Source organism: Triticum urartu, unplaced genomic scaffold (genome assembly GCF_056163025.1).
Source record: "Triticum urartu cultivar PI428250 unplaced genomic scaffold, HENAU_Tu73 scaffold1, whole genome shotgun sequence".
Lineage (NCBI taxonomy): Eukaryota > Viridiplantae > Streptophyta > Magnoliopsida > Poales > Poaceae > Triticum > Triticum urartu.
This window is the reverse complement of record NW_028259461.1, coordinates 14,167,133-14,182,132: the sequence shown is the minus strand read 5'-3', so window position 1 is coordinate 14,182,132 and position 15,000 is coordinate 14,167,133.

Here is a 15,000-nt window from a genome sequence, read left to right as displayed (position 1 = left end):
GAGAAAGATTCTTCTGATTTTCTTGTTTCTATCTACTAGACGCCGTAGAGAATTGAGAATTTTCATGTCTTTCAATTCTCGTACTCGTAATTGGAAAGTTATGGAAGGAGACCCATCATTTTGCAATGAAAACAACATATAAAACTCTGGACAATTTCGAAATCAGGCCAAGCGTCTTAATACATATGCAAAAAAATTCATTATTGGCCCACCATTGATTAGAAGATTTAGCTTGTATGAATCGCTATTGGTTTGATACGAATAATGACAATCGTTTCAGTATGTTAAGGATACAGATGTATCCACAATTCATTTAGAGTTACTTAATAGTCTATTTCTTATACCATATCTCTATCCCGTGAAATTCTCGAGCCAAAAGATGGATGCATATGCTGTGTTTCATTTTGCTAAATGATATCAATTAAATGGTGTATCAATTCCATAAATTGCATATAGCAATAAATAAATCAGCAAAATTCTTTCTAATATTTTAGATAGAAGAAACATTTCTTCTATCTAAAATATTAGAAAGAATGTACCCTTCTATCCAAATCCAATTTGCATCGATAAAATAAATCCAAATTCCAGTAGTAGATGAATAATTGCAAATTTGTGTGTGTACGAGATTAGAATAACTTCAAAATAACTGACATAATTTTGTATTTTTCCTGATCAGAAAAATACATGAAAAAGAAAGGAGGTAGAAAAATTTTTGGATTTATGGTTAAAGAAGAAAAAGAAGAAAACAGGGGTTCTGTTGAATTTCAAGTATTCAGTTTCACCAATAAGATACGGAGACTTGCTTCACATTTGGAATTACACAAAAAAGATTTTTCATCGGAAAGAGGTCTACGAAGACTTTTGGGAAAACGTCGACGTTTGCTGGCTTATTTGGCAAAGAAAAATAGAGTACGTTATAAGAAATTAATCGGTCAGTTGAATATTCGGGAGCAGTAATTTAATCGTTCAAATTTTTTTCTTGTTTTATTATTTTTTTAGTAGTCTTATAGTAGTCTTAGATTTTTCATTTTGATGAGCCTCGCTTTGAGGAATTCATGGAATAATCCATTTTCATGGAATAATGAATTAAGGAAGAAAGGATATGAGTCTACCGCTTACAAGAAAAGATCTCATGATAGTCAATATGGGCCCTCAACACCCATCAATGCATGGTGTTCTTCGACTGATCGTTACTCTCGATGGTGAGGATGTTATTGATTGTGAACCCATATTAGGGTATTTACACAGAGGAATGGAAAAAATCGCGGAAAACCGAACTATTATACAATACTTACCTTATGTAACAAGGTGGGATTATTTAGCTACTATGTTTACAGAAGCAATAACAGTAAATGCACCAGAATTCTTGGAGAATATTCAAATACCACAAAGAGCCAGCTATATTAGGGTAATTATGTTAGAATTAAGCCGGATAGCTTCTCACTTGCTATGGCTTGGACCTTTTATGGCGGATCTCGGCGCACAGACTCCTTTTTTCTATATTTTTAGAGAGAGAGAATTAATATATGATCTATTTGAAGCTGCTACAGGTATGCGAATGATGCACAATTACTTTCGCATCGGAGGAGTAGCCGCCGATCTACCTTATGGATGGATCGATAAATGTTTAGATTTCTGTGATTATTTTTTACGCGGAGTTGTTGAATATCAACAACTTATTACACAGAATCCAATTTTTTTAGAGCGAGTTGAAGGAGTAGGTTTTATTAGCGGAGAAGAAGCAGTAAATTGGGGCTTATCGGGACCGATGTTACGAGCTTCTGGAATACAATGGGATCTTCGTAAAGTAGATCCTTATGAGTCTTACAACCAATTTGATTGGAAAGTCCAATGGCAAAAAGAAGGGGATTCGTTAGCTCGCTATTTAGTACGAATTGGTGAAATGAGGGAATCCATCAAAATAATTCAACAAGCTGTAGAAAAAATTCCTGGAGGACCTTATGAAAATTTAGAAGTCCGACGCTTTAAGAAAGAAAATAATTCTGAATGGAATGATTTTGAGTATAAATTTCTTGGTAAAAAACCTTCGCCCAATTTTGAATTGTCAAGACAAGAGCTTTATGTAAGAGTAGAAGCCCCAAAAGGTGAATTAGGGATTTATCTAGTAGGAGATGATAGCCTTTTCCCCTGGAGATGGAAAATCCGTCCACCCGGGTTTATTAATTTGCAAATTCTTCCTCAGCTAGTTAAAAAAATGAAATTGGCTGATATCATGACGATATTAGGTAGTATAGATATCATTATGGGGGAAGTTGATCGTTGAAATGATAATAGATAGGGTAGAGGTAGAAACTATCAATTCTTTTTCGAAATTGGAATTATTAAAAGAAGTCTATGGACTGATATCGATTCTACCCATTTTGACCCTCCTTTTGGGAATAACAATAGAGGTACTCGTAATTGTGTGGTTAGAAAGAGAAATATCTGCGTCGATACAACAACGTATTGGTCCTGAATATGCTGGCCCCCTGGGCCTGCTTCAAGCTATAGCAGATGGGACTAAGCTACTTTTTAAAGAAGATATTCTGCCATCCCGAGGAGATATTTCTTTATTTAGCATTGGACCCTCTATAGCAGTCATATCAGTTTTATTAAGTTTTTTAGTTATCCCTTTGGGATATCATTTTGTTTTAGCCGATCTTAGTATTGGTGTTTTTTTATGGATTGCCATTTCAAGTATAGCTCCTATTGGTCTTCTTATGGCAGGATATAGCTCAAATAATAAATATTCTTTTTCAGGCGGTCTACGAGCTGCTGCTCAATCCATTAGTTATGAAATACCATTAACTTTTTGTGTGCTAGCAATATCTCTACGTGTGATTCGTTATAAATAGATCTTTTTCCTATAAAATCCATTAACTATTTATATTCCTTTTCTTATTTAGTATTTGGGTTGGTAAGTTAAACTAGATAGCTATATGAGTGAAACAAAACAGCTTATAAATTTGTAGTAAAAAGAAAAAATCTCATTTCCTACGTACAAGAAAAAAGTGGAAGTAAACATAAGCAGTGTAAACTCTTTATCCCAAGGTTGATATTTTTTAATTAGTCATCATATCTTGAAGCGGCCAAGAATAAAGGATTCACGATATGGAATTCCATTACTAGAATACTCCTAGTTATTACTATAACTTAATAATCCATAAGAAGAATCCACCAAAAGTTAGTGAAGGGTTAGGAACACTAAAGTACATAAAGGATTAGTAATGGAAAATCTAAAACATTAGAGATTTTTGCCCATAAAAGGAATCATAATAAGGACTTGCAATTTGTAGAAATTATCAAGTAGTACTTTCTTCGGATTCCGATCCAGAGTATGTTCCCATTCACTTGTTAAGGAAATGGCTATCAAGAACGAATTAACCCTTTATCCATTTTTTCTTTTTAAATACCCCCTCCCTGGGGAAAGAAGAATAGTAAAAAAGATATGGAGTGCACTAGAAAAAATTTTCATTATTTCCTTCCTCTATCCATATTCATGCAGAATTGCTCATGAACTAATACCCAACTCTTTCCATTTATTAATTGAATTCCTATAACAAGTAACAAGTGTTTTATTCCAAGATTAAGTTATTACTGAACAAAGAAAAATTTTCATTATATTATAAAGGATGAGATCAATTCGGAAGCGCTTTTTCTTATTCTAGCAGACGGAATTCCTTTGGTCTAATTTAGGACTTTCAAATCTATTTTATTTTATCTAATTCTATCTACGCCCCCGGGGCTAGGAACAAAACAGTCCTTTCCTTTTTCTGATCATAGAGAAGCCGTATGAAGCTAAGGTTTCATGTACGGTTTTGAAATAGCGGTGGGAACTGTGATGTTATCACCGACTATGATTATCTAACAGTTCAAGTACAGTTGATATAGTTGAAGCACAGTCAAAATACGGTTTTTTTGGATGGAATATTTGGCGTCAGCCTATAGGTTTTCTGGTTTTTTTAATTTCTTCTTTGGCAGAATGTGAAAGATTACCCTTTGATTTACCAGAAGCGGAGGAAGAATTAGTAGCAGGTTACCAAACTGAATATTCCGGTATCAAATATGGTTTATTTTATCTTGTTTCTTACCTAAATTTATTAGTTTCTTCTTTATTTGTAACAGTTCTCTACTTGGGCGGGTGGAATTTATCTATTCCCTATATATCCTTTTTTGATTTTTTCCAAATGAATAAAGCAGTTGGAATTTTGGAAATGACAATGGGTATATTTATTACATTAACTAAAGCTTATTTATTTCTCTTCATTTCTATCACAATAAGATGGACTTTACCGAGGATGAGAATGGATCAGTTATTAAATCTTGGATGGAAATTTCTTTTACCTATTTCCCTGGGCAATCTCTTATTAACAACCTCTTCTCAACTTGTTTCACTATAAATAAGATAATACAATAATAGTAAGAATATTTTCAACACAAAAGCTCTCTCAAACAAGAGAAAGAAACATATCTTTTTCATAGATATTTAGAATGAATATGTTCCCTATGGTAACTGGGTTCATGAGTTATGGTCAACAAACAATACGTGCTACAAGGTACATAGGTCAAAGTTTCATAACTACCTTATCCCACACAAATCGTTTACCTATAACGATTCACTACCCTTATGAAAAATCAATTACACCAGAGCGTTTCCGAGGGCGAATCCACTTTGAATTTGATAAATGTATTGCTTGTGAAGTATGTGTTCGCGTATGTCCGATAGATTTACCCGTTGTGGATTGGAGATTTGAAAAGGATATTAAAAGAAAACAATTGCTTAATTATAGTATTGATTTCGGAGTTTGTATATTTTGTGGCAATTGTGTTGAGTACTGTCCAACAAGCTGTTTATCAATGACTGAAGAATATGAACTTTCTACCTATGATCGTCATGAATTGAATTACAATCAAATTGCTTTAAGTCGGTTACCAATCTCCATAATGGGAGATTACACAATTCAAACAATTAGGAATTCGTCTGAAAGTAAAATAAACAAAGAAAAATCTTCGAATTCAAGAACGATTACTGATTACTAAACTTTGATTTTGTCTTTCTGTTATAAAAATCTAATAATTCTTTATTAAACTTTAAAATTAAACTATAAAGAAAAACGAAAAACTACTGCTTATTGGAAATTATTTCTTATTTTAAATCAGACTAGATTTTCGTGATATAATATAATTTATAACTATAAGTTTATACACAAAAAAATACCCTAATCCTTTTTTCCTTCCTTGAATCCTTTAGTTTTAGTCAGTTCATGAAAAATTTTATACTATTAATTTCTTTTTATCCATAATGGATTTACCTGGACCAATACATGAGATTCTTATGCTATTTGGGGGATTTGTTCTTCTACTAGGGGGTCTAGGAGTAGTATTACTTACCAACCCCATTTATTCTGCCTTTTCGCTGGGATTAGTTCTTGTTTGTATATCCTTATTCTATTTTTTATTAAATTCCTACTTTGTAGCTGTCGCACAACTTCTTATTTATGTGGGAGCCATAAATGTCTTGATCATATTCGCTGTAATGTTCGTAAATGGCTCAGAATGGTCTAAAGATAAGAATTATTGGACTATTGGAGATGGGTTCACTTCACTCGTTTGTATAACTATTGTTTTTTCACTAATGACTACTATCCCAGATACGTCGTGGTATGGAATTCTTTGGACTACAAGATCAAACCAAATAGTAGAACAGGGTCTCATAAATAATGTTCAACAAATTGGAATTCATTTAGCAACCGATTTTTATCTTCCGTTTGAACTCATTTCCATAATTCTTCTAGTTTCTTTAATAGGTGCAATTACTATGGCTCGGCAATAAGAAAACTTAGAAAAAGTACAAATTATAAGAATTGCAAATCTAAAATAAATAACTAAAGAATCACAATTTTGATTTAGTAAAATCCATCTACTGCCAACAAATACCTCCTTTTTTTTTTTTTTTTTTTTCTTTTGTTGTGTAATTGTTCTATTGTAATTAATTGAATCGGTTCAATTCTTGCCCTCATATTGAAATGAATCGAGATTGATAAGGAGTTAGTTAATGATGTTTGAGCATGTACTTTTTTTGAGTGTCTATTTATTTTCGATTGGTATCTATGGATTGATCACAAGCCGAAACATGGTTAGAGCTCTAATATGTCTTGAACTTATACTGAATTCAATTAATCTAAATCTCGTAACATTTTCTGATCTATTTGATAGTCGCCAATTAAAAGGAGATATTTTCGCAATTTTTGTTATAGCCCTTGCAGCTGCTGAAGCCGCTATTGGACTATCCATTCTTTCTTCCATCCATCGTAATAGGAAATCCACTCGTATCAATCAATCTAATTTATTGAATAATTAGACTTTTGAATAATTAGACATAGAATCCTCTAAACAAAGGCGCACATATTAAAATAAATAGAAATCAATACTATTTTCTTAGTATTATTTGAGAATATCCATTTTTTTTAGTAGATTATTGCATAGTATTCTTTTTCACTTAAATGAATTTTTGTATTTGTAATTCATTGATATTGCAATTTGAATATTGCAATAATTTATATTGAAAAGACGATAGCCAATTTATTGGCTAATTCGAATTCGTCTGTACAATTCGTAAAATTCTTTCTTATTTCTTATTTATTGTTGAAATCCAAAATTAAAGTCTCTTGGCTCTCTTCACGCTTTCTCACAAACAGATTAAAAAATAGATTTTTTTTTTTGAAGTTTGGATAAACCATTGCTTCGTCTGGTGTCTACAATACATATGACTCATTATAGTACTAATTTCATTTTTACCAGATCGAAAAATTTTATGTTGAAAAGAAAAATTTATAGATCCAATGTCACATTCCGTAAAAATTTACGATACATGTATAGGATGCACTCAATGTGTACGAGCTTGTCCAACAGATGTATTAGAAATGATACCCTGGGATGGATGTAAAGCCAAGCAAATTGCTTCCGCGCCGAGAACCGAAGATTGTGTGGGTTGTAAGAGATGTGAATCTGCCTGCCCGACAGATTTTTTAAGTGTCCGCGTTTATTTAGGGCCTGAAACAACACGTAGCATGGCTCTATCTTATTGATACGTTACAAAAAACTTCACTCGAATCGTCTGATTCCTCTTTACCGAAGAAGCCTGTGCTCGAAATAATCGAGCACGGGCTTTTCTGGTCAAAACGTATCTTGTCTTTATCACTTTATCATGAGTTATTTTCCTTGGTTAACAATACTTGTTGTTTTGCCGATATTTGCAGGTTCATTAATTTTCTTTTTACCTCATAAGGGAAACAAAGTCGTTAGGTGGTATACTATATCTATTTGTTTATTAGAATTCCTTCTAATGACTTATGCGTTCTGTTATCATTTCCAACTGGAGGATCCCTTAATCCAATTAAAGGAGGATTATAAATGGATAGATGTCTTCGATTTCCACTGGAGATTGGGAATCGATGGACTTTCATTAGGATCTATTTTATTGACAGGATTTATCACTACTTTAGCTACTTTAGCAGCTTGGCCAATTACACGGAATTCGCGATTATTCTATTTCCTGATGCTCGCAATGTATAGTGGTCAAATAGGATTATTTTCTTCGCGAGACCTTTTACTTTTTTTTATCATGTGGGAGTTAGAATTAATTCCTGTTTACTTACTTTTATCCATGTGGGGGGGGAAGAGGCGTCTATATTCAGCTACAAAGTTTATTTTGTATACTGCAGGCGGTTCCATTTTTTTCTTAATCGGAGTTCTGGGTATGGGCTTATATGGTTCCAACGAACCAGGATTAGATTTGGAAAGATTAATTAATCAATCATACCCTGCAACCTTGGAAATACTTTTATATTTTGGCTTCCTTATTGCTTATGCTGTCAAATTGCCGATTATACCCCTACATACGTGGTTACCAGATACCCATGGGGAAGCACATTATAGTACATGTATGCTTTTAGCGGGAATATTATTAAAGATGGGAGCATATGGATTGATTCGGATCAACATGGAATTGTTACCTCATGCTCATTATCTATTTTCGCCCTGGTTAGTAATAATAGGAGCGATCCAAATAATCTATGCAGCTTCAACTTCTCTTGGTCAACGAAATTTCAAAAAAAGAATAGCTTATTCCTCTGTATCTCACATGGGTTTCATAATTATAGGAATTGGTTCCATAACCAACATTGGACTCAATGGAGCTATTTTACAAATATTATCCCATGGATTTATTGGTGCTACACTTTTTTTCTTGGCAGGAACCGCTTCTGATAGAATGCGTCTTGTTTATCTCGAAGAACTGGGGGGAATATCTATCCCAATGCCTAAAATTTTTACCATGTTTAGTAGCTTTTCAATGGCTTCTCTTGCCTTACCAGGAATGAGTGGTTTTGTCGCAGAATTAGTAGTATTTTTTGGACTAATTACTAGTCCAAAATTTCTGTTAATGCCAAAAACACTAATTACTTTTGTAATGGCAATTGGAATGATATTAACTCCTATTTATTTATTATCTATGTTACGCCAGATGTTCTATGGATACAAGCTATTTAATGTTCCAAACGCAAATTTTGTGGATTCTGGACCACGAGAACTCTTTATTTTAATCTGTATCTTTTTACCAGTAATAGGAATTGGTATTTATCCAGATTTTGTTCTCTCCCTATCCGTTGACAGGGTAGAGGCTCTCTTATCCAATTATTATCCTAAATAGGTTTGCTTTTTTTTACTCGTCTGCTCTATTAATGCAGAAATAAGTAAAAAAGTATATAATGCAGAAATAAGTAAAAAAGTATAATTAGATCTATCTCGAATTTTTGAGAACCCTTTGATAAGGCGTTCAAGGGGTTCTCAAATAAAACATAAAAGTAAAAACCTTCATTTCATGAAGGTTTTATTTTATGTAATCATTTAGGTGTTAATGTAAACGAACCATAACTATGTAAGCCTATTCCTAATAGATTTATACCAAAATAACAAATCCAAATTATAAGAAATCCTATCAAAGCTATAAGTGCAGAATTCGTACCCTTCCAATTTGGATTTGTTCTACTATGTAAATAAATTGCGAATATGGTCCAAGTAATAAATGCCCAAGTTTCCTTAGGATCCCAATTCCAATAGGATCCCCAGGCCTCATTAGCCCATACTGCTCCACAAAGAATACCTACGGTTAAAAGGGTAAATCCTAGGCTAATGACACGATAACTCCAAGAATCCAAACGCTCCGTTAATTGATATTTGTAATAATTTGGAAATGAAGGGACAGAGGTTCTTTTTAAAGCACTTCTTTTTGCATAAAAATATTTAATATCACTAAAGAAAAATGTTTTATTTAAAACATTTTTTTTCTTTTTAGAAAAGAAATGGAAATTATTTCGAAATCTAATGATTAGAATAGCGGCAGATAATAAGGATCCGCACAAAAGAGTTGCATAGCTTAATAACATCATACTGACATGCATCATTAACCACTGAGATTGTAGAGCAGGTACTAGTATCGTGGATTGATGCATTTCAGTTAAAAGACCCGATGTGGCAAAGCCTTGCGTTAAAATAGTACTTGGCGTAGTTATTGTGCTTAAATCATTTTTAGAGTTCTGTATTTTAGGAATGGTATGAAGAATATACAGGGCCCATGAAAGGAAGATCAATGACTCATATAAATTACTTAATGGAAAATGTCCCGAGGAAGCCCAACGAGAAACTAAGAATCCTGTTATAGAGAAAAAAGTAACTATCATTCCTTTTTCTGACGAATCGCGTAATCCTCCAAGTTCACGAACTAATAAGGTTATAAAATGAATCGTAATCACAATTGAAATCGTTGAGAAAGAGATATGAGTTAGTATATGTTCTAAAGTTGCAAATAGCATAAGGGGAAGGTCCATTACAAAATTGTAAATTTCGAATTGATTTCTAATCTATTGTATTCTTTTTCAAGAATGCCGCCACTCGGATTCGAACCGAGATGCTTGAGCACTGCTTCCTAAGAGCAGCGTGTCTACCAATTTCACCATGGCGGCTAACTTCAAATAATAGGTAACTTAAAAGAATAATAGCTATTATCTTGGGAATCGTCGATATTGGGAAAGTCCATAAAATTTAGGAACATTAGAGTTTTCATTAAAATAGACTTCGTTTGGTAGTATCGTTTCCATTTTTTTTTTTTACAATAAACTCTTGCTTTGCCCAATAGAAACACAAACACTGCTTGAAAGAGTTGGAACTTCTTTTTTCTAACTTGCAATTATAGAACTAATTTTTTCTAATTAATTTCCCCTTTACATTTTGAAAATTCTTTCAATACAATGAAAAAAATCCAAAAGGGTTTCTATTTAATGATGAAATTAAAATAAAATGGATAAATAGAAAAGGCTTTTTGGATTTTTTAAAAATTTCTAGAATGAAAGTCTTTATGCTCTTATTAATAAGATTTACTAACCTTATGATTTTGGAGAAGATAGGTGGAAGTTGTAAGTCCTATTGTAAGAATACTCCACTTTTCATAATTTTCCTAATAGAATATGAGGATTCTATTAGGAAAATTATGAAAAGTTCATTGATAGGAAAAGAATACTTAGCACACAGTATACCAAACAAAACTTTTTTTTTCTTGTATATATAAGATAAGAGGGGTTTTTTGTTCTAAGAATATTGTACCGAGTAATTCGACACATAAAAGTACATTCAAAGAAGAATCCAAATTATTAAATAATTGGAATTCTTTTTTGATAAGTCAATTCATATTATTCCAAAATCTTATTATTTGTTTGTTGCCCAGAAAAACCCTTTGGTTTTGGATGCTCATTACCGCTCGAAAATGATCTTGATTTTACTAAAGAATAAGATTGTACTATGGAAAAATAAGTCTTTTTCTTCCAAATATTTTTACGAATACGCTTTTTTGACATTGAAGTACGTTTTTTTGGAACTGCCATTCAAAAAGGAAATTACTTTTTTCTAGTTGTATGTGAAAGACATCTATTGCTTGCAAATCAATCCTTCTTTCTTCTTTTTATTAGTATTTATACTTAGATACTGAAAGATACTTAAATTTTGAATTATTTTTTACTTCATTTTGTCTAATGCGGATAAGACAACAAGAATTTTTTAACATTTTTTCTTTATATATTTTATACTTTTTTTTTAATAATATAGAATATATAGAAGGGTTTCTCATTTAAATCTATTTATATCTATTTATATATCAAGTATACTCCATATATAGATATATGGTATGGAAGCCTATCCCCCATATAAGATAAGACGGGGGGATAAAAAGAAGGGAAAATGAAAATAGTTAATTAAGTTCAGAATGGTATTCCATAAAGGAAAGGAATTCCAATCAAAACAAAAAATACTGAGTCTCTTAAACAAGACATTCTAAAACTTAGGTAATTTATAGTCATTAGAATTTTAGTTCTATATGAAGTAAGGACTATTCGATAATTTCTTATAAACATAGGTTTTCATTGGAATTCACTCAATCAGTTAATTATGGAACAAGAGAGCTGTTTCATCTTTGTTTTAAAGAAATATAAAAATGAATTATGAATAGAAAGTAAAATGATTCCACTTTTTTTTTTTTATTTTTATAAATATCTTTATTTAGTTAATAAAATAACTTCGTTACCTAGTTATTTTATTAACTTTTTTAATTTAACCAACTAAACCCATTCTTAATTTTTAATTATTTCAATGAGATAAATTTTGGAAAAATTAAGAATTTCAGTATTTTTTCTTATTCTTTTTATTTATTCTTTCAGAAAGAGATAAGAATTGGTTTGGTGAATCGGAAACAATTTTATAGAAAAATTGAAGTAAAAATTGAAGTAAAAATTGCAATTTCTTTTCTTATGGAACATACATATCAATATGCATGGGTAATCCCTCTTCTCCCACTTCCAGTTATTATGTCAATGGGATTTGGCCTTATTCTTATTCCGACAGCAACAAAAAATCTTCGTCGCATATGGGCTTTTCCTAGTGTTTTACTCTTAAGTATAGCTATGGTATTCTCAGTTCAACTGTCTATTCAACAAATAAATGGAAGTTCGATCTATCAATATCTATGGTCTTGGACCGTCAATAATGATTTTTCTTTAGAATTTGGATACTTGATTGACCCACTTACTTCTATTATGTTAATACTAATTACTACTGTAGGAATCCTGGTTCTTATTTATAGTGATGGTTATATGTCTCACGATGAAGGATATTTGAGATTTTTTGTTTATATAAGTTTTTTCAATACTTCCATGTTGGGATTGGTTACTAGCTCCAATTTGATACAAATTTATTTTTTTTGGGAACTCGTGGGAATGTGTTCTTATTTATTGATAGGCTTTTGGTTTACACGACCAATCGCAGCGAGTGCTTGTCAAAAAGCTTTTGTAACTAATCGTGTAGGGGATTTTGGTCTATTATTAGGAATTTTAGGTTTTTTTTGGATAACAGGTAGTTTAGAGTTTAGGGATTTGTTCAAAATAGCTAATAACTGGATTCCTAATAATGGAATTAACTCTTTACTTACTACTTTGTGTGCTTTTTTATTATTCCTTGGTGCAGTTGCGAAATCCGCACAATTCCCTCTTCACGTATGGTTACCCGATGCTATGGAAGGGCCCACTCCTATTTCGGCTCTTATACACGCAGCAACTATGGTTGCTGCGGGAATTTTTCTTCTAGCTCGACTTCTTCCTCTTTTCATATCTTTACCTTTGATAATGAGTTTTATTTCTTTAGTAGGTACAATAACACTATTCTTAGGAGCTACTTTAGCTCTTGCTCAGAGAGATATTAAAAGAAGCTTAGCCTATTCTACAATGTCTCAATTGGGTTATATGATGTTAGCTCTAGGTATAGGTTCTTATCAAGCTGCTTTATTCCATTTGATCACTCATGCTTATTCAAAAGCTTTATTGTTCTTGGGATCCGGATCCGTTATTCATTCAATGGAACCTCTTGTTGGATATTCACCAGATAAAAGTCAAAATATGGTTCTTATGGGCGGTTTAAGAAAATACATTCCAATCACAAGAACTACTTTTTTATGGGGTACACTTTCTCTTTGTGGTATTCCACCTCTTGCTTGCTTCTGGTCCAAAGATGAAATCCTTAGTAATAGTTGGTTGTATTCGCCCTTTTTTGGAATAATAGCCTCCTTTACTGCAGGATTAACTGCCTTTTATATGTTTCGGATATATTTACTTACATTTGATGGGTATTTGCGTGTTCATTTTCAAAATTACAGTAGCACTAAAGAGAGTTCCTTGTATTCAATATCCTTATGGGGAAAAAGGATACCCAAAGGAGTGAATAGGGATTTCGTTTTATCAACAACGAAGAGTGGAGTTTCTTTTTTTTCACAAAATATACCAAAAATTCAAGGTAATACAAGAAATAGGATAGGATCCTTTACTACGTCTTTTGGGGCTAAAAAAACTTTTGCCTATCCGCATGAAACGGGAAATACTATGTTATTTCCTCTTCTTATATTACTACTTTTCACTTTGTTCATTGGATTCATAGGAATCTCTTTTGATAATGGAGGAATTGGTAATGGAATAGCAGAGTTAACCATATTATCAAAGTGGTTAACTCCCTCAATAAACTTTACCCAGGAAAGTTCTAATTCTTTTGTAAATTCATATGAATTTATTACTAATGCAATTTCTTCTGTAAGTCTAGCTATCTTTGGTTTATTCATAGCATATATCTTCTATGGATCCGCTTATTCTTTTTTTCAGAATTTGGATTTAATAAACTCTTTTTACAAAGGAAATCCTAAAAAAGAATTTTTAGATCAAGTAAAAAAAAATATATACAGTTGGTCATATAATCGTGGTTATATAGATATTTTCTATACTAGGGTCTTTACCCTCGGTATAAGAGGGTTAACCGAACTCACGGAGTTTTTTGATAAGGGTGTTATTGATGGAATTACCAATGGAGTGGGTCTTGCTAGTTTTTGTATAGGAGAGGAAATTAAATATGTAGGGGGAGGTCGAATCTCGTCTTATTTATTCTTTTTTTTATGTTATGTATCTGTGTTTTTATTCTTTTTTCTTTCTTAAGTTAAGGAATTTACAACAAGTCTCTTGCAAAAATAACTATCCTATCCCCTTTCTACAATCTCTCTATATCCTTGTTACATAAGGTAAGTATTGTATAATAGTTCGGTTTTCCGCGATTTTTTCCATTCCTCTGTGTAAATACCCTAATATGGGTTCACAATCAATAACATCCTCACCATCGAGAGTAACGATCAGTCGAAGAACACCATGCATTGATGGGTGTTGAGGGCCCATATTGACTATCATGAGATCTTTTCTTGTAAGCGGTAGACTCATATCCTTTCTTCCTTAATTCATTATTCCATGAAAATGGATTATTCCATGAATTCCTCAAAGCGAGGCTCATCAAAATGAAAAATCTAAGACTACTATAAGACTACTAAAAAAATAATAAAACAAGAAAAAAATTTGAACGATTAAATTACTGCTCCCGAATATTCAACTGACCGATTAATTTCTTATAACGTACTCTATTTTTCTTTGCCAAATAAGCCAGCAAACGTCGACGTTTTCCCAAAAGTCTTCGTAGACCTCTTTCCGATGAAAAATCTTTTTTGTGTAATTCCAAATGTGAAGCAAGTCTCCGTATCTTATTGGTGAAACTGAATACTTGAAATTCAACAGAACCCCTGTTTTCTTCTTTTTCTTCTTTAACCATAAATCCAAAAATTTTTCTACCTCCTTTCTTTTTCATGTATTTTTCTGATCAGGAAAAATACAAAATTATGTCAGTTATTTTGAAGTTATTCTAATCTCGTACACACACAAATTTGCAATTATTCATCTACTACTGGAATTTGGATTTATTTTATCGATGCAAATTGGATTTGGATAGAAGGGTACATTCTTTCTAATATTTTAGATAGAAGAAATGTTTCTTCTATCTAAAATATTAGAAAGAATTTTGCTGATTTATTTATTGCTA